Genomic DNA, 27,740 nt, shown 5'->3' on the forward strand with positions numbered 1-27,740 from the left:
ATGGATGAGTGGAAAGGCATGGTCCCTTTAGAAAGCGAGGTTATACCCCATTGTGACAGAAACAGACTGGAGTTAGAAACGACAGAGGAGCAAAGGAGATACTTACAAGATGTCTCCACTTTATAAAAGGCAACTCAATTCCACAAGAGAAAAGGTAGGTGAATACACATCAAGGCTTAACACAAGATTGCAGAAAAGATCTGAGGGCTAACGCAGAAATTTGATACCTGACTATTATAAAACTGTCTTGTGCTGGAGGAAGCTATGAATCATTTAAAGACACTGAATGCCTGGGCTTTACTAGACCATAACCAGTAGGTTGTTATAACCAGAAAATATCAAGCTGACCAAAAGTCATGAAAATGACCCAGAAGTGTCAGTAGGAAGGTCAAAATAAACCAATAATTAAAGTGATTTGGGATGACATTTTCCCTTAGAAGATACATTACTTGTACCTAGAGGTTTAAAAATGAATTCCTTGATTACAAGAGAAATGTCTAACTTATGCATTTTTAAATTATTTTCTCTTATAAAAAGTGTTACTTTAATAAGTGAGATATCTAGTTTTCTCCATGAACCATACAAGAAACAAGTCTCACATCTGTGCCTATGTGCTCTTGTGAGTGATAAAAGGCAGAGACAGTCTAAAAGGAATGAGTAGTTCTCTCTAGCAAGGTGTTCTTCAAATTTTTAAACACATGTCTGTCTTTGATATGTATCATGATCTCATGCATTCTTTTAACGTTCTATAAACTTCAGAACAAACTGAATATTATTATTAACATAGAATCAAAGCATGCAACAAACTGATGCCTGTTTTCAAACTATACAGTCCCTGACTCCATTATGATCCTGGAGGGGACAGGAAGGGGGGCAGTATACCCCTGCACACTTCTGCTTGAAGAATCACAGCATCTGTACTTATTCTGAAGGACTGCTGGATTTTACTTGAAAGATATATTCTCATTGATCAAGCTTCAGAGTTCCAATCCAATTTAGTCTTATGGCATGCCCATGACCTTAAAAAGAAGCTGGATTAAGAGAAGAAATGTGTAACTATTTTAGGTTAAAACAAATTAAATCTTAGAAATTGCATCCACAGCTTTTGCTAGGTATCTATCAGGCCTTCTTACTCCTGTGAAGGTTTCCTAATGTCACTCATATTACAAGTTGTTGGAACATTTTGTAGGTTGTCATTTTCTGTCATCATGAGGACTTAGACTTTTTCCCCCTGGAACACACTCAATATATTAATGCCTCTTATGAGATATCATCATTTGTTTGCATGGAATGAGAAAGCAGCATGAATCATGGAAGATTCCCAAGGCTTTGACAGTCAGATAGACCCATGTTCAAAACCTCAATCTGCTGTTGACTATCTGGGTGATCTTGAGTACATTCCTGTCCTCTCTGAACCTCAATTTCTACATCTGTAATAATGAATGTATTATAATTTCCTTCTTTTGGTGCTATTATGAGGGTGTAAATGATACATTTAATGTTGCTTGCATAGCACCGGGTACACAATAAGTTCTTAGTGTAATTATTGAGTATCTATCAAGCTCATGGAAAATATTCTGTTATAAATACTTTAATTATCAGTACACACAATATTGGGTACTCCTTTAAGAAAAAGAAAAGAGTTTGAGTTTTTAAAATGAAAAGAACTATGTGCCTAGATTTAATGGAATTTGATCTTTTAGTATCATAATAGTGATCATTTTGAATGAAATTGAAATATTGTTACCTAGGCAATACCTAAAAGCTAATTCCCCAAGACAGAGTGAAAGGAGATGCAAAAATTACTTTGATAATTACCAATTTGTTTCCAAATGCTAGTTTTCTTGTCACATTATATAAATTAACCATACTGTGCCTGCCACTAGTGTATCAAATCTTTGTATTTTCCAATATATCAACTAAAGTTAATTTAGAACAGTTATCTAATATTAGCAAGATACCACCAGCTTCAGGAACTCTGATTCATTTTCATTTTAGCTCCTCCATTCACACAGTTTGGTCTCTCATTGGTTGTGCGGGAGCCTAATTATTTTAGCATGAACTCTTACCATCTCCCGCAGTCAGTCACACTCTGCTCTAGAGGAAGGCAGGGAAACACCTGCTGAAAGCACAGGATTCTGTCATTCCTCCTCACCTCTCCATAGAGCACACACAAAACATTCCAGAAGTAGAACCTAATACTTACACCCAATGAGAAAATTTTACATGATAAAAATTTTCCCATCAGCCCAAATAAACTGTCATTAGGTCCATGTTAACAAATTGCCAAAATGTCTAGAAGGAAAATGACAACTTCAATCATCTTGGTATTTTATATAATCAATTAACGATTGTATGACAAAATGCAAAAAATAAAATTATTCTAATCCATGCTGAGATAAAATCAAACAGAGTATGAAAAAATACGCTAACAAAAAAGACAAAACGTGTATGATTCCATTAGATGAGGAAGTGAGAGTAGTCAGAATCACAGAAACAGAAAGTAGGTGATTGCCAGGACCTGAAGAGGGAGTTTATTGTTTAAAGGATATAGATTTCAGTTTTATAAGATAAATAAGAGTTCAGGAGTTGGATGGTGAAGATGGTCACCCAACAATATTAATGTACTTACATCACTGAATTGTGTACACTTAAAGACAGTTAAGATCATAAATTTTGCTATGTGCATTTTACCACAACAGAAACAAATACATGGAAAAATAAGTAATGAGAAAATTTCCACTGGAATTCAGACTTCAATGGGAATAAATGTTCCAAGCATAGTACCTAATCAATGTAATTACTTAACAGAGAATATTTGAATACCAACCTAAATTTATCTTCAAACTGCTTTCCTATGTTCAGTGTATTAATTTATTTAATATTCTACTAAGTACCTATCCATATTCTTTTAGTCTGAAAGAAAAGAATACTCAGAGCAGCAACACATTGAACTTTTTGCATTTCAGCATGAACCAGTAACAGATATAAATTTCTTATGAATATTCATGGAACTAGAAATATACCAGGTGCCTTGTGACTTTCTGTAGGAAGAGTATTCCAAGCTGAGTGAAAAGTTGGGACACGGGTACTACTTGAAGAAATCAGTGTCGGGGAGTACCCTAAGAGGTAAGGAGAAACAGGAAAGTAAGATCAAAAGAAAAAGCATGGGATTTAAGTGTGGCCCTTAAGATTGTCAGAATGATATAGTGGGGCAGGTGACTGAAGCTACTATTGGCCACAAGTGATGGTAGAAGACAGACAGACAATAATGGCTGAGAGATCCAGTCAGGCAAGGAATAAACAAAGGTTGACAAGAGTTGCCAGGCTGACAGGGAGGCATTCCTGAGTCTCAAAACAAGCAGAGTGGGGCAGTCCAGGGCAGCAAGAGTGCAGGCAGCAGAGGACAGAACAAAGAGGAACAGGGAAGGAGAAAGAGCAAAAGCACAGAATTGTGGGACTGCTCATCAAGGCGAAGCCTTGGCTGTGGGGAAAGGAAGAATTCATTGTTCAGAGGTGGGCTTTCAGGAAGAGAAGTCAGGCAGCCTGGGGGGATATCATAGTAAGTTAGCCAAACACTAGATCTGGGATCAGTTATGCTAGCTGGGGCAGGGCCCAGGCTAGAGCAAAGTCAAGGGAGGCCAAGAATTGCGGGATCATTGCAAAACCTCCCCTTCTGTTTCTGAGTTCAAGGGTAGAATTTCCTAACATCTTTCTGTTCTGTATAACAAAGCAGTCATATAACAGTCATAGAGTCCTAAGAGGACCAGAAAATGTACTCTGCATCTAATAAAAAATAACATTTGATACCATGAGAAGGAAACCATTGTAGTAGTGAATAGAGCAGGAAGGCTAGGTCCTTGAAAAGAGTATGCTGGTCCACAGCAATAGATGAAAACTGAAGAAAGAAAAAGATTTGCCAGCCCAGAGGAATAATGATGCTCCCCTGGTAGTTGTTAATAATAAGAAGAAAGTTACCATTACAATGATCATTATTATTAACCTCCATTTATTGAATTATCATTATTTGTCAGACACAGTATTAGATACCTTACATGATTTTCAAAACCCATGGCCATGAAGGTATTAGAAAGGCAGATATATAGTGTTGTTTACTGATTATTTACTGGCATCCTGAGTGTGGACCCAATTAAGAAATAAGGCTCAGCCAGGTGCAATGGTGCACGCCTATAATCCCAGCAGCTCTAGAGGCTGAGGCAGGAGGATTGCAAGTTCAAAGCCAGCCTCAGCAAAAGTGAGGCACTAAGCAACTCAGTGAGATCCTGTCTCTAAATAAAATACAAAAATAGGGCTGGGGATGTGGTTCAGTGATTGAGTGACCCTGAGTTCGATCTCCAGTACCAAAAAAAAAGTTTGATTAAAAAAAAAAAAAGAAAGAAAGAAGGCTCAAGGATATCCCAGTGCAGATTAAAATGTCAGTTTTAATCCTGAAAAACAGAATGAGAAAATGTGACTTGAATTTGCTGTCAAATGGGTTTTCTAGCATCTCTTCAAAGGAAAGGTTTCCCCTGACAAGAAAAAGTCCTACTCTTAGAAGCTTAGTTCATAGCAGGAACACAATATAAAAAAATGCCTGCATTCTGCATAAGAAAGAGAGAGAGAGAGAGAAAGAGCAAGAAATCAAACTTCCCAATCTATAAATGACTCTTTGTCCCAATGTAAAAGTGAAAAATGGAGAAGATAGAAAATTTCCTTCTTTACTTTTTTTCCTACAGAGTAGAAGGCCAATCCCTCCTTTGTATGGAAGAGTCTCTGGAAGACGGCAGAAAAATAACCATTTGGGTGTTGTGATCTGTTTTCATAGAAAAGCCAACTGGCGTAGTTCCAAAGTGCAAGCAGTTATACCAAGTCATGGGCTGTGACATAAAAGAGAATTCAGGATATGAATGCAGGTCAGTCTGACTCAGGAGTCCCTAACTCCCTAACTCTTTCTACTATGTCATTTAAGAAATTAACATAAATTCTGACAAAAACAATAAATAATTGGGGAAGAAAATGTAAATAAAAGAGAGAAGAAAATCAAGAAGACCTATAGTCATTCATACCCTCTGCATTTATCCTGGCACATAGCCTTTCTGCCTTGTAACAGACATAGGCTGTAAGAAAAGGCTCCAGCCAGGTAATGACTGGGGTATTTCTGAGGTGGCTTCAGGGCATGGACTGTTAGGGAGGCAGACCTGGGAGAATAAACCTAATAGTAGTTACTGCAGAGTCCTGAGGCATCCAGTCCCCCACATCTGCCTGCCAGAAGCCAGCTCTCACATCAGCAAAGCCAGCATCCAATTCCCTCACCTGTTCCTCCTCCTGGGTGTCTGATTGAGGTCCCTCACTTCCTCTGGCACCTGAAGCAGGAAAGCTGCCTCATCCATCATAGCCCTTTTTTGTTTCCAAGCCCTCATACCTGTGCTTTTGCATGTTTGGTCATTCCTCTCCAGCTACCCAGGCATCTGGTTGCTGGCAATTGCCTGGTTTTGGACTACTTCCTCATTTGGGCATCTGGAATTTTAGACGCTTTCTTACTTAAATGTCTAGCTGCCTAATATTTTGGTTTTTTTGTTTTGTTTTCTTGCACAAATCATTCTAATACCCAGCTTTCAGAACTAGGCCATTTCCACTTAGCATGGCTACCTGCTCAAAACCAGATTGTCCCCAGACTGTGGCACGTCCCCATTTCCACACCTAATATCTACCCAGACTCTTGTCTAGGCCTGGATTTTAATGTCCCAATGTCCACTAAACATCCACAACCAGTAGCTATCTGTACTCACAAGATGACACTAGTTTTTCCCACTTCCCCCATTAATGTATTTAAGCAACAAAGCTCTAAGACATTTCCAAACGCATTCATCTTACACAGCAATCTGTTCTACTTTACCTGTTACTCCACTTAGAAATAGTATTATCTGTATCATGTCTAAAAGTGTATTAACATCCCTCTTGTACTAGCAATAGAAATCTACCTTAGTGCATAGAGTATATCTATAAGGTATGAATTTTGAGAATTTTTAAAATTTGTTTTCAACACCAACTCTCTATGATGTAGCTAACTTGCCTGAAAATTATCTGATGCCATACCTTTTCCCACTTCTAAAGAGAAACCATTGGCTTAGAATGAGACCATAACCCAAGTGCCTTAGATTGTCACTGACAAATTGTAAACACTAAGTAGAATAAATCTTACTGGACAAACTAGAATGGTTGAATCAAATCAACCAATTAAGTAAAATTTATAGATTAAAATGGAAAATTACCTATGAAAAATGTTCACATCAGTGCCTATGCTTAGAACTTGACTAAAATGACTGAAAATTTCTGCCACCGTGATAGAGAACTCCTGTTGGGCATTTCCAGGTGAAGACCAGTGCACATCAACTGCCCTCCCTTTTCTGAGACAGCCTCACTCTACTGGCAATGGAGGATGAACCACAAGGACTGAGTCAAGGTAGAGGAAGGGAAATGGGTCTTGAGTATCCAACTGTTTGGATTCAAGAGGCTTCAGAGTATATACCAAAGATCTAGAGGTACCTGGATAAAATCATGAAACCACTAGATAGCACTCTATTCTAAACAACTTTGAAATCACTTCTAGGACTGAGGAGTACCTTCAAACCTACTGTATACAAACACCTATATTTGGGTAAGTATGATTTGTTCAGACCATAGCAGAATAGATTGATAACATGATTTTTATTGAGTTAACACATGGATTGTTAAAGCCTTAGTACCTAAAACATCAACAGCAAAGTCACTATCTCCAGGGTCTAGTGTTATCAAAGAGCTTAAAAACACCTGTTTCTGAAAAGGGTGAAGGGTCAAAGATATTTAAAAACCAGCAGGAAGTTAATTTGCCCTTGAGAACTATTGAATAAGCTGAAGAAGGACCCAAGCAGACATGTTTATCACTACTACAGTGTTCTTTTAACAGAGTCCCCCAATCCAAGAAACAGCAGAATGAAGCTCCAGAGAACTGGATGGTCTTCCTGGTCAGGAAAATGGCCCTTGTTCTATCGTCCTCACCAACAGCAGCACACTCGCTCTCGTTGTAGTGACCAAACATGAAAGAGGCTTTTCTTTGTCATTAAAAAAAAAAAATCCATTTTTCTTGTTCCCTGTTCAAATGTGTAGGATTTTATAGCACAGTGCTAGACCAGCTCAATACCTGATTGAAATAACCCAAGAGGAGGATACAGAGCGAAGGCTGAATTCAGAATGCTCTGTGAAAGTACATCTGTTTTATATGAGACACACAATCTGTCTCATTCCAACCTGCATTTCTGGGTCACTTGAGACATTTAAACTGCACTTATAATTAACAGCTATTTTTAAACAGTGAAAAAATAGAGCACTGGTAAGGTACAAAAGCATTAAAATTGCCCCAGTTTCGCTTTTCAATAGGACACACCACCGCAATATGCTTCAAGATCAAAGAGAGCTCAGAAAAGAGAGAGAGAGGGAGAGAGAGAGAAAGAGAGAGACAGGCCGATCAGTGGGGATAAATTGTTCCCATTATGATGGTGTAAGAATAGGGTTCTTTCAATTGAAACAATTTAATAACCACATTCATTACATTGGTGTCCACTTGGTTTTATCTGAGCAGTTTTTGCATAACTGGGGAGCAAGTTCAATTGAGCTTATTCTCTAGAAATTAAGATGTGCAGGGTTTGACATTCAGAAATTAGGCACTAATAGTCGACAAAGCAGTTGTCTTGAGATTCCCTCTGGATGTAGTGAGATCTGCCTACCACTAATTATGTCAAATGCAAATGTACTCTCTAAAAGGCCTGCCCAAAAGTTTCATTAGCTCATTTCAAGGCAGTTAAGGTTACATTAGGGTGATGATGGGATATCAGAGTCTCTTCTTTGGAATATGTTTATAGAATCACTTTGCAAAGCATCTCTTATATAGTATCAGTATAGCAATGCCATCTGTAAACTCAATTTTCCCTCAGCTATCAACAGAGAAAATGTTTCAGAGCACTCTTCTAATATTGTGTGAGATTGAGACAACCAAGGAGAATCACGACAAACCCTGGAAGTGAGGATTTGACAAAGAACAAGGGGATCATTGATTCAGAAGGAAAGAAAAAATCACTGATTTTCCAGGGTTGACTTCAGCTGTGGATATCTACATACTTGAAAAAGTGTTGGAATTTCTGCCAACCAGCTTTCCTGAGAATGGTTACATTTGCTGGTTCTCAACTGCACTATGGAGCATAATGTGTCATTTGAAGTGTAGTTTATCCTTAAGTGCTATTTTAAAAAGATATTAGGAATGGAGCTGTAGAAATGCATACAGAAGAAGAAAACCCACAGTTCACGCATGATATATTAGATCTGCACAATCCTTTCCCGTTTGCTTCCTTCACTAGGAGCTAAATCTTGTACAGGAAGATTTAAAAGACATTTCCCAGTGTACGCTGAATCCCTCTTTGTTTTCTTATTGTTGCCAAACAAGAGGAGAGTGAAAGAATTGTTGGAGCATACATTGGGTGGCAACTTCATAATAGCTGCACTTCTTCTTTCCTTCTTTTTTCCAGAAGACAAAGTGTAAAAACTGAGAAGTTACCCCACCTCTACAAAAGCTTTTAAATAATGGTTTTTCCAGGAGCGACTGACTGCACTTCTCTCACTAGACCATTTCCCCAGATGGGATTTGCAATATAAAACCACCATAGATTGGCTTATTGAGGAAAGGAGATAGACTTGTACAAATCACTGGAAAGATAAATAAGCTATAGAGATCAATAAATAAAAGCCAGGCAGAAAAAAAATCAAACTCCAGCATTCCAGACCAATTAAGATGTTATTTACTGCCCGCATGATTGTAACTTCCATGCTTTCCTTCCTTATTCTAACACCATAGGCATTTGTTTTGCTGAGAGAAAGATATATAACTGATGTGTAAATAGAAAATGATATAGATAGATTTTATGTCCCATAAAATTGTTAATCTGTGCTCCACATTAAATATAAAGTACATTTTTTATTTAGACACTGCACTGGTATAATTAAAATAAAGTATGCTCACTTTATTTTTTCAGTAAGTCATTTCCAACCATAGAGATCAAATAACAGTGCAACAGCAGCATGAAATGTGGTTATAATAGCCTGAGACCACATTTCCTGAAACTAAAACATGGGAGATAATAGTGTGAAGGTACAAATTAAATGCAAATAAAACAGATTCCCTATTGTTGCTAATCCCTGGATTGGGTTTCAGTGAGGAAATTTAGCTGTGATGCTTAACTTCTTTATACAGTAATCATTGACATGTTATCAGTTCCATTTTGAGGTCATTGATGGAAACCATCAGCGAAGGATTTAAAAACACTACCTGTCCACCTTTCAGGAAGAGAATGGAAGTGGCCTGGGGCAAATCGAATAAAAATATACTGCCCAGACTGCCTCCGGGACACTCATGGCAGTTGGCAAACACTCAGTGACTTGTTTTGTAATTGATGTACATTTTTGTGGCAACCTACTTTTATTCACCCAGTAGAAACTCTTTTTGATTTCAGAGGTATGTCAGCATGTCTTAGCAAGCACACATTTTGAGGGTGACTGTTCTGAAAACATCTCAAATTTTAACATGAGGAGTCTGTAAAGTCGGCTTGTGTTACAATTTCTGGTTTTCCTATGCTGTAATAAACCCACGTGCCAGGGAGATGAAGTGTGGCTGATATACTATAGATGTTTTTTTAACTTGAAATTTGTGATTTAAAGTGAAGTTAGCAGAATCACCTTTTCTCTCAGCTTAGTTTTCCTTGGACCTTGCTCCTATAGTTTAAAATGGTCACTGAGCTATTTGTTTCTTGGGATTTTCAAGTGCACTGATATGAATGGTAATTCTGATCGGAGGTGGCCTTATTCAATATAAGCAATTAACATTTGAGGGGCTTTCTGATTTAAAAAAAAAAAACTCTTCCTAGTCTTTCATAAAATGGCATTTGTCGTTTAATTCTATAATTTGCAGAAACATTTTGGCCATGTTACACTCTATATCTACAAATGCCTCTAAGAGTATATATAAAGAAAAATAAATAACTTTCTTCCTCACTTCTAAAAGCTCTCAGGATCTATTAGAAAGTTTCTGCAGTCCCTTCCTCACCTTGAAGCCTTATAGATCTTAAAAAAGAATAAAGAACCATATTTAAACAAGTTAATCCAAACTCCATCCTTTCTCCTTCCTCTCCAAAATGAGGTGCACACAGCCTTAGGGGCACACAAAATGATGGGCTTAGGTTCAAAAAGAAACCATTAAAAGATCTGTTTGAATTAATTTTTATACTAAAAAGAAACTAAGGTTTGCCAGCAGTAAAAATGTGGAGATTCATGGTATCATAATTCAGAAGGAAATGTACATATCTTGGGATAAATACTCTCAAATATTAAACTATGTTTGTGCGTGATTATTGAACTGGTAGCTACTATTAATCCTCCACCTACTAGTATGGAAAAAACCTCTCAGAGCTGCGGTTGTGTCTCTGTGATAGAGCACTCTCCTGGCATATGTGAGGCACTGGGTTTGGTCCTCAGCACCACATAAAAATGAATGAATAAAAATAAAGGTGTTGTGTCCATCTACAACTAAAAATAAAATTAAAAAAAAAAAACTCTCAAAGACTCCCTATGATAAGCTGATCAACAGTGCTCCAAGACACCCAGCTCCAAATCTCCAAATCTGTAAATATCTCTTTCATGACAAAAGAGACTTTGCAGAAGTCATTTAGGGAATGGACCTAGAAATAAGGATATTATCCTAATCAGCTCATTGTAATCACATGAGTCCTTAAAAGTCAAGAACATTTTCCAGTTGGACTCAAAGGGAGAGGTATAATGACAGAAGAGGGTAAGATCAATGCCATGTGAGAGGGATTTCCCTGCCCTTGATGGTTTTGAATATGAAGGAAGGGGCCACAAGCCAAGGAAGGCAAGTGGCCTCTGGAAGTTAGGATATGCGAGGAATTGGATTCTCCCCTAGAGCCTCCAGAAGGAATGCAGCTCTGTTGACAAGTTAGTCCTCTGAATTTCCAACTTACAAAAATGTAAAATAATAAATTTGTGTTGTTTTAACCACTGAGTTTGTGGTAATTTGTTATGGCAGTGATAGGAAGCTAATACTGTCTGCCCTAACTAATTCCAAGCACTGGAATAGTAGGAAAGATGTAAGTGCTACACCAAATATATTCAAGTTGCAATCATGGAAACTTTTTGATCCACATTTCCTGATTTTACATCCTAGGGGAACAAAAAGCAAAGTATAACATGATAAGCTGAGTAAATATCATTTGCAAAACCAGAAATAGAACAGAAATAAGTTCTTTGGTCAAGAAGAGAAGAGTTTTCAGAAATGACCTTTGCTCATTGTCTAAACATTGTCTGCAGTGCCACTAAATATTAAAAAAATAAAAAGTTAAAAAAGCTTATCACCAAATATGTTGTATTTGCCTCAAATCTAAGGCACTTGTGGAATTTTAAAACTCCTTCCATAACATTTGAACTTCAGAAAGTAAAACTTCCAGGAATGACAGTATTGTGCTGGAAACATTAAGGTGCCAGCATGAAATAATATCATTCTGTAGGAGGTAATAAAGGCATGAATTATGTCAAATTGTATTTGGTTCATGGATGTTACTGTGCTTCTTATGGGCAGACACAACTAATGGGCACAAGAACACCTGCCCATCTCCCTCAGAAAATTAAAGTCATGTGCACAAACATCACTCTAAGAAATTAGGGGAAGATTTGTGGCAAAATGAAAATGTACAGTATTATAGATACACCTCCAAAAGATATGGAATATCTCTTGTTAAAGCAGAACATAAATTTTTTTCTGATCTTGCTTATCATAGAAAGAGCCATTAAGCTATTTACATTACAAGTGGTAGTTTCTCCTCCTGTTAGGTAATATAATATGTTAAATGAACTTGTCACTATGCTATGCTATATAGTGCTACCATTATGGACTCTATTCATTAATTGGTTTGGGGTCACTGGTCATCTCAGTTAATGTGAGAAATCTATTCTGTAAGTAAAATGTTCAATAGCATCTCCTATTGAAATGGGCAAGACTTAAAAGATATGCATCATTATGTATGTGTCAACGCACATGTGTGTGAGATTTCCTGCATATATTTATTTAGAGTAAGAAAATAGAGTCCCTTTTACAAAGTTGAAAGAAAGCACTTACAGGTGCTATTGTGAACCAAAGTTGTTTAAATGTTTGAGAAAAATATAAATTAAGGAAAATGCAAAATTCCCTCAGCTTTGCTACCATTTAACCCTTTTGGAGCCAAAGCCCTGGGATGGGAGGGCTGCCTTTCTTCTTGCCCCTCTCTGCAGAGGCACATAGAAGGCACAGCAAATAGAACCGTCACTTCTGCTACCACCTCGGTAATAATGTGCTCAGTTAATCCACACAACATAGAGTCATCCTCTCAAAAAGTAATTCACTTCTTTAAAAACTGGAAGGAAAATAAATATGGCGCAGTAAAATTGTTGAGGAGAGGAATCTATCTGGACATTTCACAAAACATTTCATTATGCTGACAATTCCCAGAAGTACTCTCAAGAGTGCTTTAAGCTGAGGATTACTGCGCTGGAGCTGATGGACTTTTTTTGTAGCCCCTTTAAAAGGCAGTGAACCGTTTTTCTATTTTATTTAAATAATGCCCCTTAAAATGGATTTTTAGAGGTATAATAACTCCTTAAGAGTCAGTTATGCTAAACAGTTTCTCTTGATAGAAATGTTGTAAAACTCGTTAACTGCACAATTTCAGATGCCGGCTTGGTGAACACTAACTGACATGTGAATGACCAGAGTTTGTAAAATAAATTGCAATAGTTGTTGTATCACACAGCTAGCATTGCACAAGCTGGAGGCCACGAGGGGCTCCAACCTGACAGAAAATTACTTCAAGATGAATGAAAAGTGCTTGTTTCTCTTTATTAGTTTTTAGAGAACAATGAAAATGTTGAATTGTTTACAGAGGGTTGATTAAATGTGGTCAGCGGGGCCATGTCCCTACTGCTAACTGTTGGCCTCCTCCTCCTACCGGCCCCCACACTCACCCCACTCCCAGCACCCAGCCCCCACCCTTTGCTCCCTGCCACATGCATCTTCTTATAGCCTATTATGGCTGCACATCTGTGTGTGAAATGTGCCCATTCTGACATTCCACTGCTGCTTGGGCGCTGCAGAGGCCTTTGTTAGGTAAAACACTGTTGTCAAGCCTAACAAGCAGGTCATGCAATTTGCTGGACACTGTGGCACAGAACAGCCCACGATGAATTGCTTTGGCCTCAAACAATGCTCAGTTCCATATTGGAATACATATGTATTTCTTTCATTGTGCAGCACCACAAAAAGTCATGACATTTTTAAGGCTTTGATTTAAAAGGGGGGAAAAAAACATAGGTTGCCAGGGTTAGACAATCACAGAATAGCTTTTTTTGTTGTATTTACTTAGGATAACTCCTATCTTATGGCTAAAGGAAAAGGCATAAAGTGCTTTAATTTGTGGCTTCATTTCCACTTAAGTTTACCAGAAAGTACAGTAGGAGAAAAGACTACCACCTTGGCTGGTTGGTTGGTGTACTTGATGGGTAGTCAAATCAGGGCATTTGGGAAGATGTTGTGGAGAAGGATTCTCACCATATATTTCCAAAAAGTAAACCATCATTAATGGAAGGAAATATAAGAACTCATTAATAAGCATATGCCAAGCAGAGAGAAATTAGTGTTCTTACCAGATCAAGCTAAATGAATCAGATCCAGAAGATGTTTTTGAGAAATGGAAAAATTAAGGAAAAGCAAAGAACTGCCATTTTAGCTCAACAAACATCCTTCATGGCCCATCCCCTTCCTCACTCCTAACCTCCCCCCCCACCATAATACAGAGAGAGAGAGAGAGAGAGAGAGAGAGAGAGGAGAAGAAGAAGAAGAAGAAGAAGAAGAAGAAGAAGAAGAAGAAGAAGAAGAAGAAGAAATAATCAGCAGCAATAGGGAGAAGTTCAAATGCTATTTGTGGCATTCTGATACAATCCATAATGCACACTCCTGATATGCAAGCAGGATATTCCTCCCTTTTGTGCAGAACATGCATTCTGAGCCTATTATGTGTATAAACAATGGCATATGTAATTACCTTTCTAGGGTGGCAATTATTCCTCAGAATCAACCACCAGAGTTAAAGCATGTTCCCCCCAAAGACATTTGGAGATCAATTCTGGGTCAATTACGTCAGGCTTTGATTTATCACATGATGTCAGGCCATGTTTAAATAAAAAAGAAAGTATTTTTTAAAAAACATTATGAGGTAAAGGGTAAAGGTTTGACTCAGATTGGTTTGCTTCCAACTTTGCTTTTTCCCAATTGCTCAGCCCTTCCCCCATTCTTCAAACAACTGTGATTTGTTGGGTTTTTATCTGTTAGACAGTGTGTCATTCAAGAATATTAAATGCAGTGAATCTGGACTTTATCCAGATTTGATCTGCCCCTACACATATATTAAGCACACACATGCTTGCGTTCACCAGGCACCAAAATTTCTCCTGGGATGCAACAGAGGGTAGGGGTTAACAGATCAGTCTTTGGAGTATAAGAGATCTGGATTTTGATATCCATGCCTTAAGCAAGACATACCTCTGTGATAGGTGGTGCCTATTTCACTTGGATGTTGTGAAGTTTAAATGAGATAATTGAGAGAATACATATAAAGCACTTAGTGCCTAGCATATCATGAGTACCCCATGGATGAGTGCTTTTTATTCTAGTGATAGAGAAGCTGGAGGAAAAAAAAAAAGTGGAGCAGCCTCTTTAAAGGCCCCACCCTATGTGGAGAATGGAGCAAGGGCCAGTGGCAGCAGAGTGGACCTGGGTACAAATAGGGCTGAACTAGTGACCCCATGGCACCATTTAAGAGGCCCAGGGGACTAGACTGTATGAAAATGTTCTTTACTTAAGTTCATCCTCAGAAGATTGACTGTAAACTACAAACCAAGAAAGGTAATATTCCATTAGCAAGACCCTCCCCCATCTTTTATAGAGCCTTAAGATCCACAGTGAAAGAGCTACTTTACATTCCATAATCACCAAACTGAATGTACACCTACTATACACCAGGTACTATGTTAGGTAGGCATCAGGAATGAAGAGATTATGCTCCAAAAAAATCTCCCAGTATGGGGAATAGGATATAAAGTTAGGTATAACACAAGCTGATAACCAAGAATTCCTGGAAGCTACATCATGCAAACTAAAAGTGACATAAATATACACTATCATAATGAACAGTTTGGTATGGGGCAATTCATCCTACTAAGGAGGAATCATATAAGCAGTTACTGGTCAAATTAGAGCTATTCCTCACTGAAGAACAAAATAGTAATTTTTGGAAATTAAAAGAGAGGGTATGAGAATTCTCATCAAATTATAGAGGGAGCAATATAGTACCCTACTCAAAGAGCACTTTAAATCCATTATATGTGCAGCAGCATTGTTTAATAAGATGGAAGCAGCACTTTCATCATTCATTTCTCAGACAGCACACAGTGCTATTGGCAGTATGTATTGGCAGTTTAATTAAGAAGTCTGTTGATGATGTTAAAAAAAAGCTGGCACATTTTCAATTCAGATGGACACTACTCAAGACAAAAGACATGTCTATTGTTGGCTCATACATACTAAAATGTGTCACAGACACTACATAAAATGTCTAGTGTCTACAGTCATGTCAAAGCCTTAACACTGGAAAAATCACAAGTTACACTTAGTCTCAAATCAGAAATAAATTTTTAGAAAAATTGTAGTCATTCAACTTAGGGAACACAGAGGACAACACAATGAACAATGAAATAACTACTTAGTCAAATTTTCACAGACAGCCATTGCCCAGGTGGGTTTTGCTCCTTCCCTGTCCAATCTGGGGTCCAGGAGTACCACCCCAAGTTTCACATCCTCCTTTTCTCCATGCTAGTGACACACAGAATATAAGACCTGAGGACATGGAGGGTTGATACCTGTAGAGACAACAGGTGTGATTCACCTTCTCACTCACTAAGAAATGGACAAACAATACACTTTGCCAACAGATGATCTACACCTAAAGGAAAAAAATATAGAACTTAATTCAAATTAACTCTAGCCGGGCGCAGTGGCACACACCTGTAATCCTAATGGCTCAAGAGGCTGAGGCAGGCGGATGGAGAGTTCACAGCCAGCCTCAGAAAAAGCGAGGTGCTAACTAAAATACAAAATAGGGCTGGGGATGTGGCTCCGTGGCTCAGAGTGATCCTGAGTTCAATCCCTGTTACCACCCTTCAAAAAATATTAACTCAAACTACATATTAATGTCTCTAACATCCACTGAATACCACAAAATAAGATAAATAAGTAAAATAAAATGGAACTTATCCATCAAAAGTCGAACCAAAAAAATGAAATTAAAATGTCCTGAGTTGCCCACATGAGTTTGTTGTGTTGTTATAATTTGTTTAATTTTGTTTTTCATTAATGGGACTTTAAATACTTACAGAATACACTTTTCCACTCATTTGTTTCTTGTCTTGGGGACACACCTAATTAAGAGCAGAAGAAAAAAATAAGCAACATGAAACTAATTGTAAATTCATTGAAGGCAGGCTCCACATCTTATTTGTCTCCCTCTATTTCTCTCCCCTATTTTGTGCAGTGATTCACACATAGTAAGTACTCAATTAAGTTGAAAGGCAATGCATGTTTCAATTCACATTAATTTGAAGGGGTTGCGTTAATTTAAGGAGCAGCTGAAACGAAAAGGATGGGTTCAGTCTTTGCTGGTTTCTGGCTCGTGAGCTGCACTGTCTTGAAAACTTCCTCTGCAAAGCTGGTGTGGCTGCCCACCACTGTGGCATTCTCAATGCCTTGATTTGTTTCCTTTACTGAAGGTAACAAGATGATTCTCCAATGGTTCTATTTCCAGTGAGAGGTGATTTGAAGCAGAAATTCAGTGGCTGTCCCCCAAGTTCTGGAAGCAGTACATCTGTGAACAAAATGGAAACTGATGATTAATCCAGGCCTTTCAAAGAACAAATTTTCAAAAGTGCCAAAGTTGGTCTTTCACTGATCACTAAAATATATTTAGCTCAACATTTCAAAAATACAACCAGGGTCATTTATAGTGATACTGCTGTTTAAATTTTTTTCCCTACTTTGTGTAATGATTCCGAAATCCATTTCACCCCCATATGCAGACTTAAACCTAATAAAAAGAGAAATATCACATACCTATAAAAAGAAATTTTCCCAACCCAAGTAAGGATTCTGTATTTGCCCTGACAAAGAGAAATAGTGTCCCCCTTGAGGTCTCAGCCATCCTCCTTTGTGAATAGTGAAGTCCCTGCGTGCTTCCTTTTGTGTGACACCACATGAATAGCTGGGAAAAAACAGCTGCAGATAGAGAAGCCGGTTGTGAAGCTGCCACCAGGCAGGAGCACATGTTCTTCAGCAAAGGCTGATCCAGCCAGGTGGGTCAAAGAGGCACAGAACAACACCTCAAACAGCTACAGCAGCAAAGGCCCCATGAGAACAGCATGGCAGGATCCACATGGGTCCCACCTTGGGCTTTTCAATCATGCCTGTGTACATGAACGTCAGTGTACCATCTTGGGCCAGGAAGGACACATCTTTACAAGGACACTTTCTAATTATTCCCATGCTCTGGGTGACTGTTGCTCTGAAATGGCCCTATGCAGACCCACAGGAATGAGATGTAAAGCCAACAAACCCACAAGTAAGCCTAGCATTGATTTGCTTACTACTTTACTTTATTTGGGTTTTTAAAAATAGGCCAAAATAATTGCATTTGTACATGAAAACCCCTTCAGCTCATGAGAGAAAATGTCATATTACTCAAGCATTTAAAATCCACCTGAAATCATTTCAGGTTCTGCCTTCTCTGTCCATGATAGCAAACTTGTCACTGAAGCCTACTGACTTCTTAATTGGAAATGTCCTTCGCCATCCCTTTTCTCCTGCATTTCTACCACCTCTCCTCAGTCAGGCACTGTTCTCTTCAGCCTGGACTATGCCAGCCTCCTTACTGTGACTAGGTGTCCTCTGCATCATCTCAACTCTTATCAAGTAATACAGCCTCCCCTGGCCTTCCACCTCAGCCATTCCTGAAGTCTCTAGAAGGCTCAGCATTGCTATCACCTTCAACCCATCTTCATTGGCTCAGACTAGAAGGAAGCAATTTCAGCCTACCAAATAGGCCAGAATTCTTTCATTGGCCGCAATGCATAGAATTGTGCTGAGTTTACAGTAATTTATCATCTCTTGCTCTGGTTCTAATTCCTGATACGTTGGCTCAGTCCTCAGACCTGGCTTCTACCTTCACTAGCTTTCCTATTGGCAACAATGCCCTATGCTTTGCCCTGAATCTAAATCTTCTTGACTAGAATTCTAATACAACCCTTCCCTAGATTCCTTTCCAGAACCCTGGCTGCTGGCTGGCATACAGCTGCAATGAGGTTGCCCACTACCATACCACCATGCCTGACTCTGAACCTCACCTGTTTTCTGTAGTTCAGCTAGTCACATCTCATGCTGAACTCTTCAGATACCAATCCTTGAACCAGTCACCTCACACCTAAACTTGCCTTCGTCCTGTTCTGTTCCCTAGAAACCTATATTTTGAGATCTTTCACAAGAATGCCCTCTGCCCTCCATGGATAAATTATAACACTACATGTTTTCTAATTTCTGTGTATATATAATATATATCATTTTATACATTGCATTCTATGTATTGTAAAAATATAGTGCATATATATATATATACACACACACACACACATATATATATCATTCAATTAGTCAGTCATTAATTAATTTACTCTTATTTCATTCCATGAAAAATTTAAAAAGCTAACATTAACTTTGTTTTTTTTAAAAAAAAAAAAATCTTATATGGGTTCTTATGTGCTAGTCACACTTGATTTTTGAAGTCTTTCACTTTCCTATTCTACTTTATTACATGAAGTCTCTGCTTCAAGTGCATAGGTCTGCTGACCTGAAAACCATTCTGAATCTTTGTTCACATCCTCTCTTCTGCATTCTTCACCTTTTTCTTACATACCTTTATATTTTTAATTTATTTTCTTTATGTGATGCTGAGGATCCAACCCAGGGCCTTGCACGTGCTAGGCAAATGCTCTACTGCTGAGCCACAACCTCAGCCCCTGCATTCTTCTTAATTAGCTTTTTTTCATCCTTTAGCACTCCACTTGTGACACAATCTAAGAAGCCTTCCCCAAGACAAAAATTCACACTGATTTATCGTCTGTATTCCTTTGGAATAATCAATATCACACTGTTCAGTACTTGATTTTCACTAAATGGTTCATATACACTAGATCCCCAGATAGACTGGCAGTTATTTGAGAACTGGAACAAAGACCACGTCTTACACTTATGATGGTACCCTCCACAGTACCCAGTGCTGACCTGCAGAGGCACAAGGACAGTAAATTCCACTCTCCTCCTGGCCTCTCTGCCTGCCCAGCCAGCCCCACCCCCAAGGAAAAAAAGACACAAGGTCACTGAATCAAGTCACCGACTCAGCTAAACCTCTTATAAGCAGGTGGAGCTCTAGCTATATTGAGAGAAAATATTAAAGCTTTAATTTCTGCAGGCTTGGTCTCTTTAGGGTTTTGACTCTTAGACTCTCACTCTCTTTAGATTGCTTCTTTCTACTTCTTGGAGCCAGGGTCATAAAACTGCTTTGGAACTGCCTCCTACTTTGGAGTCCCCTCTACAGACACACAAATATCACTCTGCCTCCCAAGATAAGGCCTAGGGCAGACTAATTAGACGAGCTGTATATTAAGCCTTTATCCTTTTCTTCTCCTACTTCATGTTGACAACAGGGAAATAAGATCTAAAAAGTAGACCCAGAGGAAAAGAACCAAGGAGGCCTGTACATATGTAAGGCTCCATGTGTCCCAGAAGCAACTGAGTAAGATCTAGGGGCAGGAGCCAGGGTCCAGATAGTGTGAGAAGACATGAGTGTGTACCTGAGGTCTATCCAGTACTTATCTCCTCCAATTACCTGTGGGCCTATATGCCACCTAGGCAAGCATCTGTGGATCCACCTCAATAAACTAATATCTATGTATTATCTCAATAAATATATATTAATTGCTTTTTCAATAGTCAATGGTAAATGTCTAAACATCAGAATAGATCAAGACTTCTGAGAAACAAGTTCTGGATCAGAGTTGTTTGTGATTGATGTACTGAGTATATAGCTTACTGAAAAACCTTAGAATAATTTTATTTCTATGAAGGCATTTCTCTGAGAACACATTTCTTACAACATAGATCTTTGAGACCTTTTTGAGAGTGAGGATGCAAGCAAGACAAATCCTGGGGATTTTGCAAGCCTTTCTGCCAAAGAGTAAAGCCAGTGGACTTCTAGTGTGAAATTCTGCATCAGCACTTGCAGATGGCCAGAATTTACTGAGGAATCATGTAAAATGCATGATATCTCACATATTTTGAATATTTAAATATATCATACACACACTGCATACATATATACATAACCTTGATATGATATTACTTGAAAAAATGGATAATGGATTTAAACATACCCAAAGTCACAAGACCACTGTTATTTGGACAATTCTATAGCCAAAATTACACTTTGAAACAACACTTTCATTAGCAGGTAACACAGACTTCCAATTATCCCCCTCTTCCTTAGTAAAGACCCTGAATTTTAAGGGGTGCATGTCTTCAAAGATTATTTTCAGGCCCTCCTGGCAACTAGGTATGGCCTGTTCACAAACAGAAGTTAGGAATACCCACTTCCAGGAATGCCCTTAGAATACTTAAGTACCTACAGATATATTAATGAGGCCAATATCCAGGGACAGCAGAGGACTAAGATAGAAGTTTTATTTTTCCATTAACCAAAGTCTATACATAATGACTTCAGAGCTGATTCAGCAGCCCCATTGTGCCAAAGAGCTCCTTCTATTTTGTTTAAGCCATTATATTATGTGATCTCTTAACCAGGATATAGGTTAGGCTGCTGTTACAAATACAGCACTGTAATTCCAGTTCTGCCATTTTACAGGTGTCCAACCTTGGACAAATCACTTAAACTCCATAAACTTATTTTTTTGTCTATTTCCATGTCAAAGGGCTATTGTTAGCTATAGGAGACCAGGCCATTTTATTGTTGCTATTCTTACTGTATCCCCAGTTTCTAGCACAGTGCCTGCATGTAGTAAGCATTCGATATCCCTGATATTGCTGACATACCAGATTTAGATACATAATGCCATACCTTACCAGTTAACAATTCAGTACTTCCAACAAAAAACTGATATAAAACAGCTAATTAGCATGGTGTGCATCAGACTGATGACATTTTCTACCAAAGTCTTCGACAACATGGTCTGACAAAAGTTTTTTTCTGACTTGTGAATTTATGCATATAAAAACTCATATGTTGAACCACTGATTGTCATCTTAATAAATTGACAACTTTTTTAATGACATACTTAACTTGGGCAGTCTTGGAAAGCCAAAGGCACATGGCCCAATAAAACTGGTCTGCCCCACTAATATTGGTCTGTCCCCACTAGTATTATCACAAAGTCACACTGTTCATGCATAATACAAAAAAAAAAAAAAACCCTTGGTTTTATAACATATCTATGATTGTAAATTTGTATTGTTATAGTAAAGAATCTCAAGAAATGTAATTCTTCTGTTTTTACAAAGGAAAATGGGTACTTCACACTTCTACAAAATAGCATGGAAGAGAATATGTTTCTCCTGATGATGAGCACTTAATAAACACTTGTACCTGGCTGCTTTCATTTCACCACCAGTGGCACCCATTTGCCAGTCCTTGAAGTAATTCAGTCTGACCCATTGAGTTGAGGAGTCTACACACTGTGCAAGCCTGTCATTAAGGGGAGGATATATCATAGTCTCAATGCAGTACATTATGTTGTTTACATTTCTCCCCATATAGCCAGTGCAACGTAAGAGAAAAGCAGAAAGATGAAAATAAAGTCTGGCTAGGACTTACTGTTTTTCTCTCTCAATGAATGCTATGAGCTGGCCAATGCTCTGTTCTTGTTACTACTTATGTATAAAGTTCCATTTATTTCTAACTAATATAAAGACCTCTAATAAAGGACACAAAGATTATCTACCAAATTCACCATGCAGTAATTTAGGTCTAACTTTTAGTTCTTCATGCCCCCACTTTTAAAATTCTATTCTTTCTCTTTTCACCCCTATTTATAAAGGCATTTTCACATGCTTAAAATTCTCACCCAGAAGAGAAATTATAGCTAGAGTCAAATTCATGAATGTGGGTGAACTGAAGAAGACAAGTCTAAATGAATGAAAAGTGTAATGTGTGGACAATCATCAAAAGATAGCAACAACAGCTGACATTTGATAATTTACTACATGAAAAGCACTGAGCTGAACACTTTACATGCATTATTTCATTTAGTCTTCAAGACAGTCCTGGAGCAGATATTGCTATGGTTTGAATTTTCTGCCCCCTCCAAAACTCATCTTGAAATTTAATTGCCATTGTAACAGTATTAAATGGTGGAAATTTAAAAGATGATAGTGGTGGAAACTCCAAACTCACAGGTAGGATTGGTGCTATTTTAAAGAAGAATTTCACTCCCTTCTCTCCCTCCCTCCCTCTATTTTCCCTCTCCCCACCCCCTCCTCTTCTACCAAGTGAGGATGCAGCAAGTAGACACCCTTGCCAGATGCTGGATCCTGGACTTTCCAATCTCTACAACTGTGAGATAGATATTTCTATTCTTCATATATTATCTAATTTAAGGTAGTTTGTTACAGCAGCATAAATGCACTAAAACAGTACTAAGCTCTCATTATTACAAATTAGAACACAAAACTGGAGAGACATTCAGTAATCTGCCCAGGGCCACATAGCTAATAAGCAGTAGTACTGCTTCCAAACCTGAGTTTATCTGACTCCCAAACTCCTGCTCTTTACAACCACCAAATGCCAGGGTTTTCCTTCAATCAAGTAACAAGAATAATAATAAAGCAATATCTCAGGTGATGTTAACAAACTGTGAAGTTCCAAGCTACCTTGCTTTAGAAAAAAAATGAAAAGTATTTGAAATCAGCTTACCATGTATTTTAGGTTGGCAATAATTACCTGCCATTTATGAAGTAACTACTTCACACTAGTCACTTTCTATACATTAATCCTAACCCTCACAGCAACCCTATAAAGTAGATAACTATCTCCATTTTATGGATGAAGGAAATATTCAAGAGAAATCAAGGTCACATGGCTAGTAAGTGGCCCAGGATTTGCACTGTGTCATTCTGCACACTATGTCATTACTTCTCTTACAAGGCTTTTTCTCTGACAAGCTTCAAAAGTCCACTTTTTAAATCAATAGTGCCATCCCCCTATAATCTTATTTATACTCTTTATTAGCTCAGCAAAGCTTTAGTTCGGAGACAATGCAAAAGTAAACTTTAACCCAGGCCCTGCCCTCATTTTCATAAATTCCAAATTTAGTGAGGTCCATGTTAATGGCTTTTACTGTATATGGAAAAGAGTTTAATAGTCACTTAGCCCTGCTCTATCTCCATTAGTCTAAAAAGCCACACAAAGGTGAAGGAAGGAAGAACAGTGACCTCAAAACTAAAACAGACAAGGAGTGCCTGTAATTTGTACTCCAGCACAAGTCAGAACATAAAATTGCCAGTATGTAACAACAAACTCAAGCCTACAAGTTTAAGTGCTTTATTCATCAATTAAAGAAAATTAACCTAATCAGATATTCACATTAAAGAATATACTCACAGCAAATCAGCAATTATAATTAAAAGTCCATTTCAAACTTCTTTGGTGAGCAGCGGATGACCTAACACAGCCAGGCTGCCTGGTCATTTCCAGCATTATATAAATATACACATTATGTGATAATTCCTGGCCATTTAACATGGCCAGATTTTCTACTCATGCTGCACTTGTTTCTAATAGAAATATGCTTCCATGTGCCCTGAGTGGGAAAATGTTCAAAAATGTGACAGTCAACCAAGCACATATCTGCAGTACCAATCCCACTGATGCTACAGCCAGTAACTGCAAATGCTCCAAATAAATTCTATATGCTTTGGAGGGGGCCACCTGAAGAAATCAGGATGCCACAGCTATACCAAGTTGCTTCTGTTTCTTTTTCTTTTCTTTAGGCCAGCCTATAAAAGAGCTGACTTACACATCTCGGCAAGGAAACCAGCCTTGGGACACAAGCAGGACAATCCAGGTGAAGAGCAGCTCAACTCTTCTTTCAGACCTGATTCATTGTGATGTAGGGAGTAAAGCCATATTGAAGATCATCTCTAATCTGACTAGATTCCCAACAGATCACCCACTTCTACAAGACAGAGAACCAAGATGTAAAAACAGATTGCTGAGGACCATTCTGAGGGATAGGTTTACAGTCTTGGACACCAGAGTGAACTAATCTCCCACATCTATTCTCCATGCAGTATAAAAAAAAATGCAAATTCCCTATTCTACAGTATATACTAATACAACTATCTGGCACTTCCATAACTTGACAATCCCTTATTTTGTGTTGCCTGATCAGTTTGTCAACCTGACTCACGAGAGAATTACTGTAGGACTTAGTCTTCTGCCTCCAAGGGCCAGAAGAGTAGGACTCCCATCATGTCTTTTATGGTGCCATTTTGATAGAAGCAACTTGATATAGCTGTGGCATCCTGATTTCTTCAGGTGGTCCCCTCCAGAGCATATAGAATTTATTTGGAGCATTTGCAGTTACTGGCCGTAGCATCAGTGAGATTGGTACTGCAGATATGTGCTTGGTTGACTGTCACATTTTTGAACATTTTCCCACTCAGGGCACATGGAAGCATATTTCTATTAGAAACAAGTGCAGCATGAGTAGAAAATCTGGCCATGTTAAATGGCCAGGAATTATCACATAATGTGTATATTTATATAATGCTGGAAGGCATTATGAATAGAACATGGAGTCTTGTTCTCTGTACTTTTCAAAGTCACAGCAAGAAGAAAATATCCTTTCTGGGAGTGTGGGATAAACTCTGGGCTCTCTGAGAATCCTTTCCAACCTGAGTGTCTGCTTATTATTAATCAATTAAATCTTATGATATATCCACTTCTAGGAATCTATGCTATAGGAACAGTAGCACAAGTTCACAAAAAATAATAACACCACCATGTTCACTGTAACAGTGTTTGTAATAGCAAAAATGTTAAGTGATCTAAACATCCAGAGTTGAGAGATTATATATAGTTATGTACATTTCTGTTATGTGATATAAATAAAATACATAAACACACAAAATAGTTCTAAATTTTAAGAAACCATATGAAAATAAAACAGATGGGAGACTAGAATGTGAGCTTTATTACTGATTGAAGCCACGGAGGAGGCAGTTGTGTGAAGAGCAACACACACCTGGCTATCTGAACTATGGAATTCACCATCCAGGTAAATCAGGACAGCAACAGCTGGGGTGGGCCCTTGCCTCAGGAATAATGTGAGCACTTGCTAGGCAGGCTCTTTTCCACATAGAAATATGACATTAAGCTAAGGTGGCCCAGATATTCTCCCAAAATTTACCAATTAGATAAGTCACTCTCCCTCTATGGCAGGGTGAGAAAAAGTGGTCTGTTAAGTAGTCTTTGCCTCAGAAAGTAGTCTAAATACATCAGAGGCTGCTGAATCCAAATTGCAAAAAGTTTAATAGTGAATGGCAAGAAGCATTGGCAAGAAAGTAGACGAGTCAAGGAGAATCGAAAGAAAGAAGACAAAATAGGAAATTTAAGTAAGGATTTTTTTTTTTTAATTTTTAAGGGAGAGGTTAAGAAAAGGTTAACAATAAAAATAATGAAAGAAAACAAATAATTTACAGCAAGAGTCTAAACACAAGGATGGAATCATGGGCATAAGTGAATGTGGATGCATGCTTCTTACTGAGTCATGAACAAAGAGAAGGAAGTTTCAGAAATTAAGCTCATATCACAGAGTAATATGTAATTGTAAAAAGTGGATTGATCCTAAGGATAAATACAGAAAACAAAAAATAAAACTCCAAACTGCTGAAGGGCTGGTTATACTAAAGTCAGGACAAAAACTTAGCAGAAGTAAGACTTATTTATAAATGTTCTATCAAACTGTGAAATTTTTGAGAAATAATGTGATTTGTTGCTTATAAGACATCGCTTAGAATGGTATTAATAGATATATATATTGTATCATTCAATGTCATACATCATGATAATAGTTGATTCCCAAGCTTATTTGTCCCCAGGAACTCTAAGGAATAAAGTTTTTCATAAATAACAGTGGTTTAAGCTTGACTGGCCCTGTATAACTTTTCATGGCAGTTCTGGCTACCATTATACCATATTCCCCAAATCACAGTGCAATGTAAAGTAAAATCAAACAGACCAAATAAATTGGTGGAAAGAGTCATAGTCTAAAAATTTGGCTCCATATTCTTATCTGACAGAGACTAACATTTCAACACTGGAAATGTTTCTGTGGAAAGTTTCCACAGATGTATTTTCATGCCATAATTTCAGTGGCCACAGAAGTCCTAATAAGACAAGGTTCCTTCTGGTAAACAGATTTCTTTGAGTTAAAAGAAGAGAGGAGACACTACATATCCTTCAACAGTGCCCAGTGTTATATCATGGATCAGGTTTACAAGTTATGTTCCAAGTCTCCACTCCCCTGCGTGGTTCAGCTTTACAACTGCAGCTTCCTCATAACTAGCAGGTTTTGACGTCATTCAGGCTTTGCAAAATGTGTGCTAGGGCCCCTTCTCGGGCTTCTCAGCTGCTCTTAAAGTTATACTGCATTTGGTTAAGTGTGGAGGCTGGCACCAGAGAGGATCCATAATGGTGATTATCATGCAAATCAGCCTCCCGAAAGTGAGCTTCCTCCATGGAGACCTTCCAGCTTGGCTTCCCCCCACCCAGTGCCGCTCCATTGTCCCTAGGATAAAGCTTCGGTCTTCGCTGCCTACACTGGACGCTACCGAGATTGGTTCTCCTGACAGAGATTAGTGGGCAGCAATGAATCTTTCACTTGGGTGAGAAATATGATTTTATTTAAGAAAATAACCATACATAATTGGGCTTCTGTCACTTTAAATTTTAATGGTGAGAGTAATATGGAGGCTTCTGGAACTTTAAATTACGGCTTTCAGAAGCTTCACACTGAATCTTTCAATTATTCTCTGTAAGTACTTTCTCAAAGCATGTGCCACCATGACATTGATATCACAATTCAAATCTAAATTCAAAACTGACTGCAAGGCTATGAGCTATGTGCTGGCGTGCAGGCTGCCTCATTTTATCTTTGAACATCTGACGAGGCGAATCGAGAGGCGCTCTCCCAGAGCCCAGCCAGCTGTTTGCCAAATATTCAAATACCCTGGCATGCAGAAGAGCTTTTCAGATATCCCCACATCAAAATTAGTGACAACCCCCTATTTTTCCCATTAGTTTCTGGCTCACCTACATCCTTCCACACGGCCCCGCCTGTCTCACTCAGCTAAGTGCTTGCTAGCGGGCTCTTGGTTCCCCACTCCAGCAACTGGACCCAGCGTGTGATGCAAAACTGCGGTCAGTTCAGACAAACGGGGGGGG

At 38.3% G+C, this 27,740-nt stretch overlaps 1 long non-coding RNA gene across 1 annotated transcript in view; it reads right to left on the bottom strand.

Moving 5' to 3' along the window:
- Positions 1 to 9,029: 9,029 nt before the first annotated feature.
- The window catches only part of LOC125619069, a 20,760-nt gene continuing 2,049 nt past the window's right edge, over positions 9,030 to 27,740 (bottom strand). The window contains exons 1-2 of the long non-coding RNA XR_007350552.1: positions 27,609 to 27,740; positions 9,030 to 17,042 (exon numbers count right to left, since the gene is read on the bottom strand). The exon at positions 27,609 to 27,740 is cut by the window's right edge and continues 2,049 nt beyond it. This is a non-coding gene — a long non-coding RNA (uncharacterized LOC125619069). The remainder of the gene's footprint in view (positions 17,043 to 27,608) is intronic.

This window comes from Marmota marmota, unplaced genomic scaffold (assembly GCF_001458135.2).
Source record: "Marmota marmota marmota unplaced genomic scaffold, marMar, whole genome shotgun sequence".
NCBI classification, from domain to species: domain Eukaryota; kingdom Metazoa; phylum Chordata; class Mammalia; order Rodentia; family Sciuridae; genus Marmota; species Marmota marmota.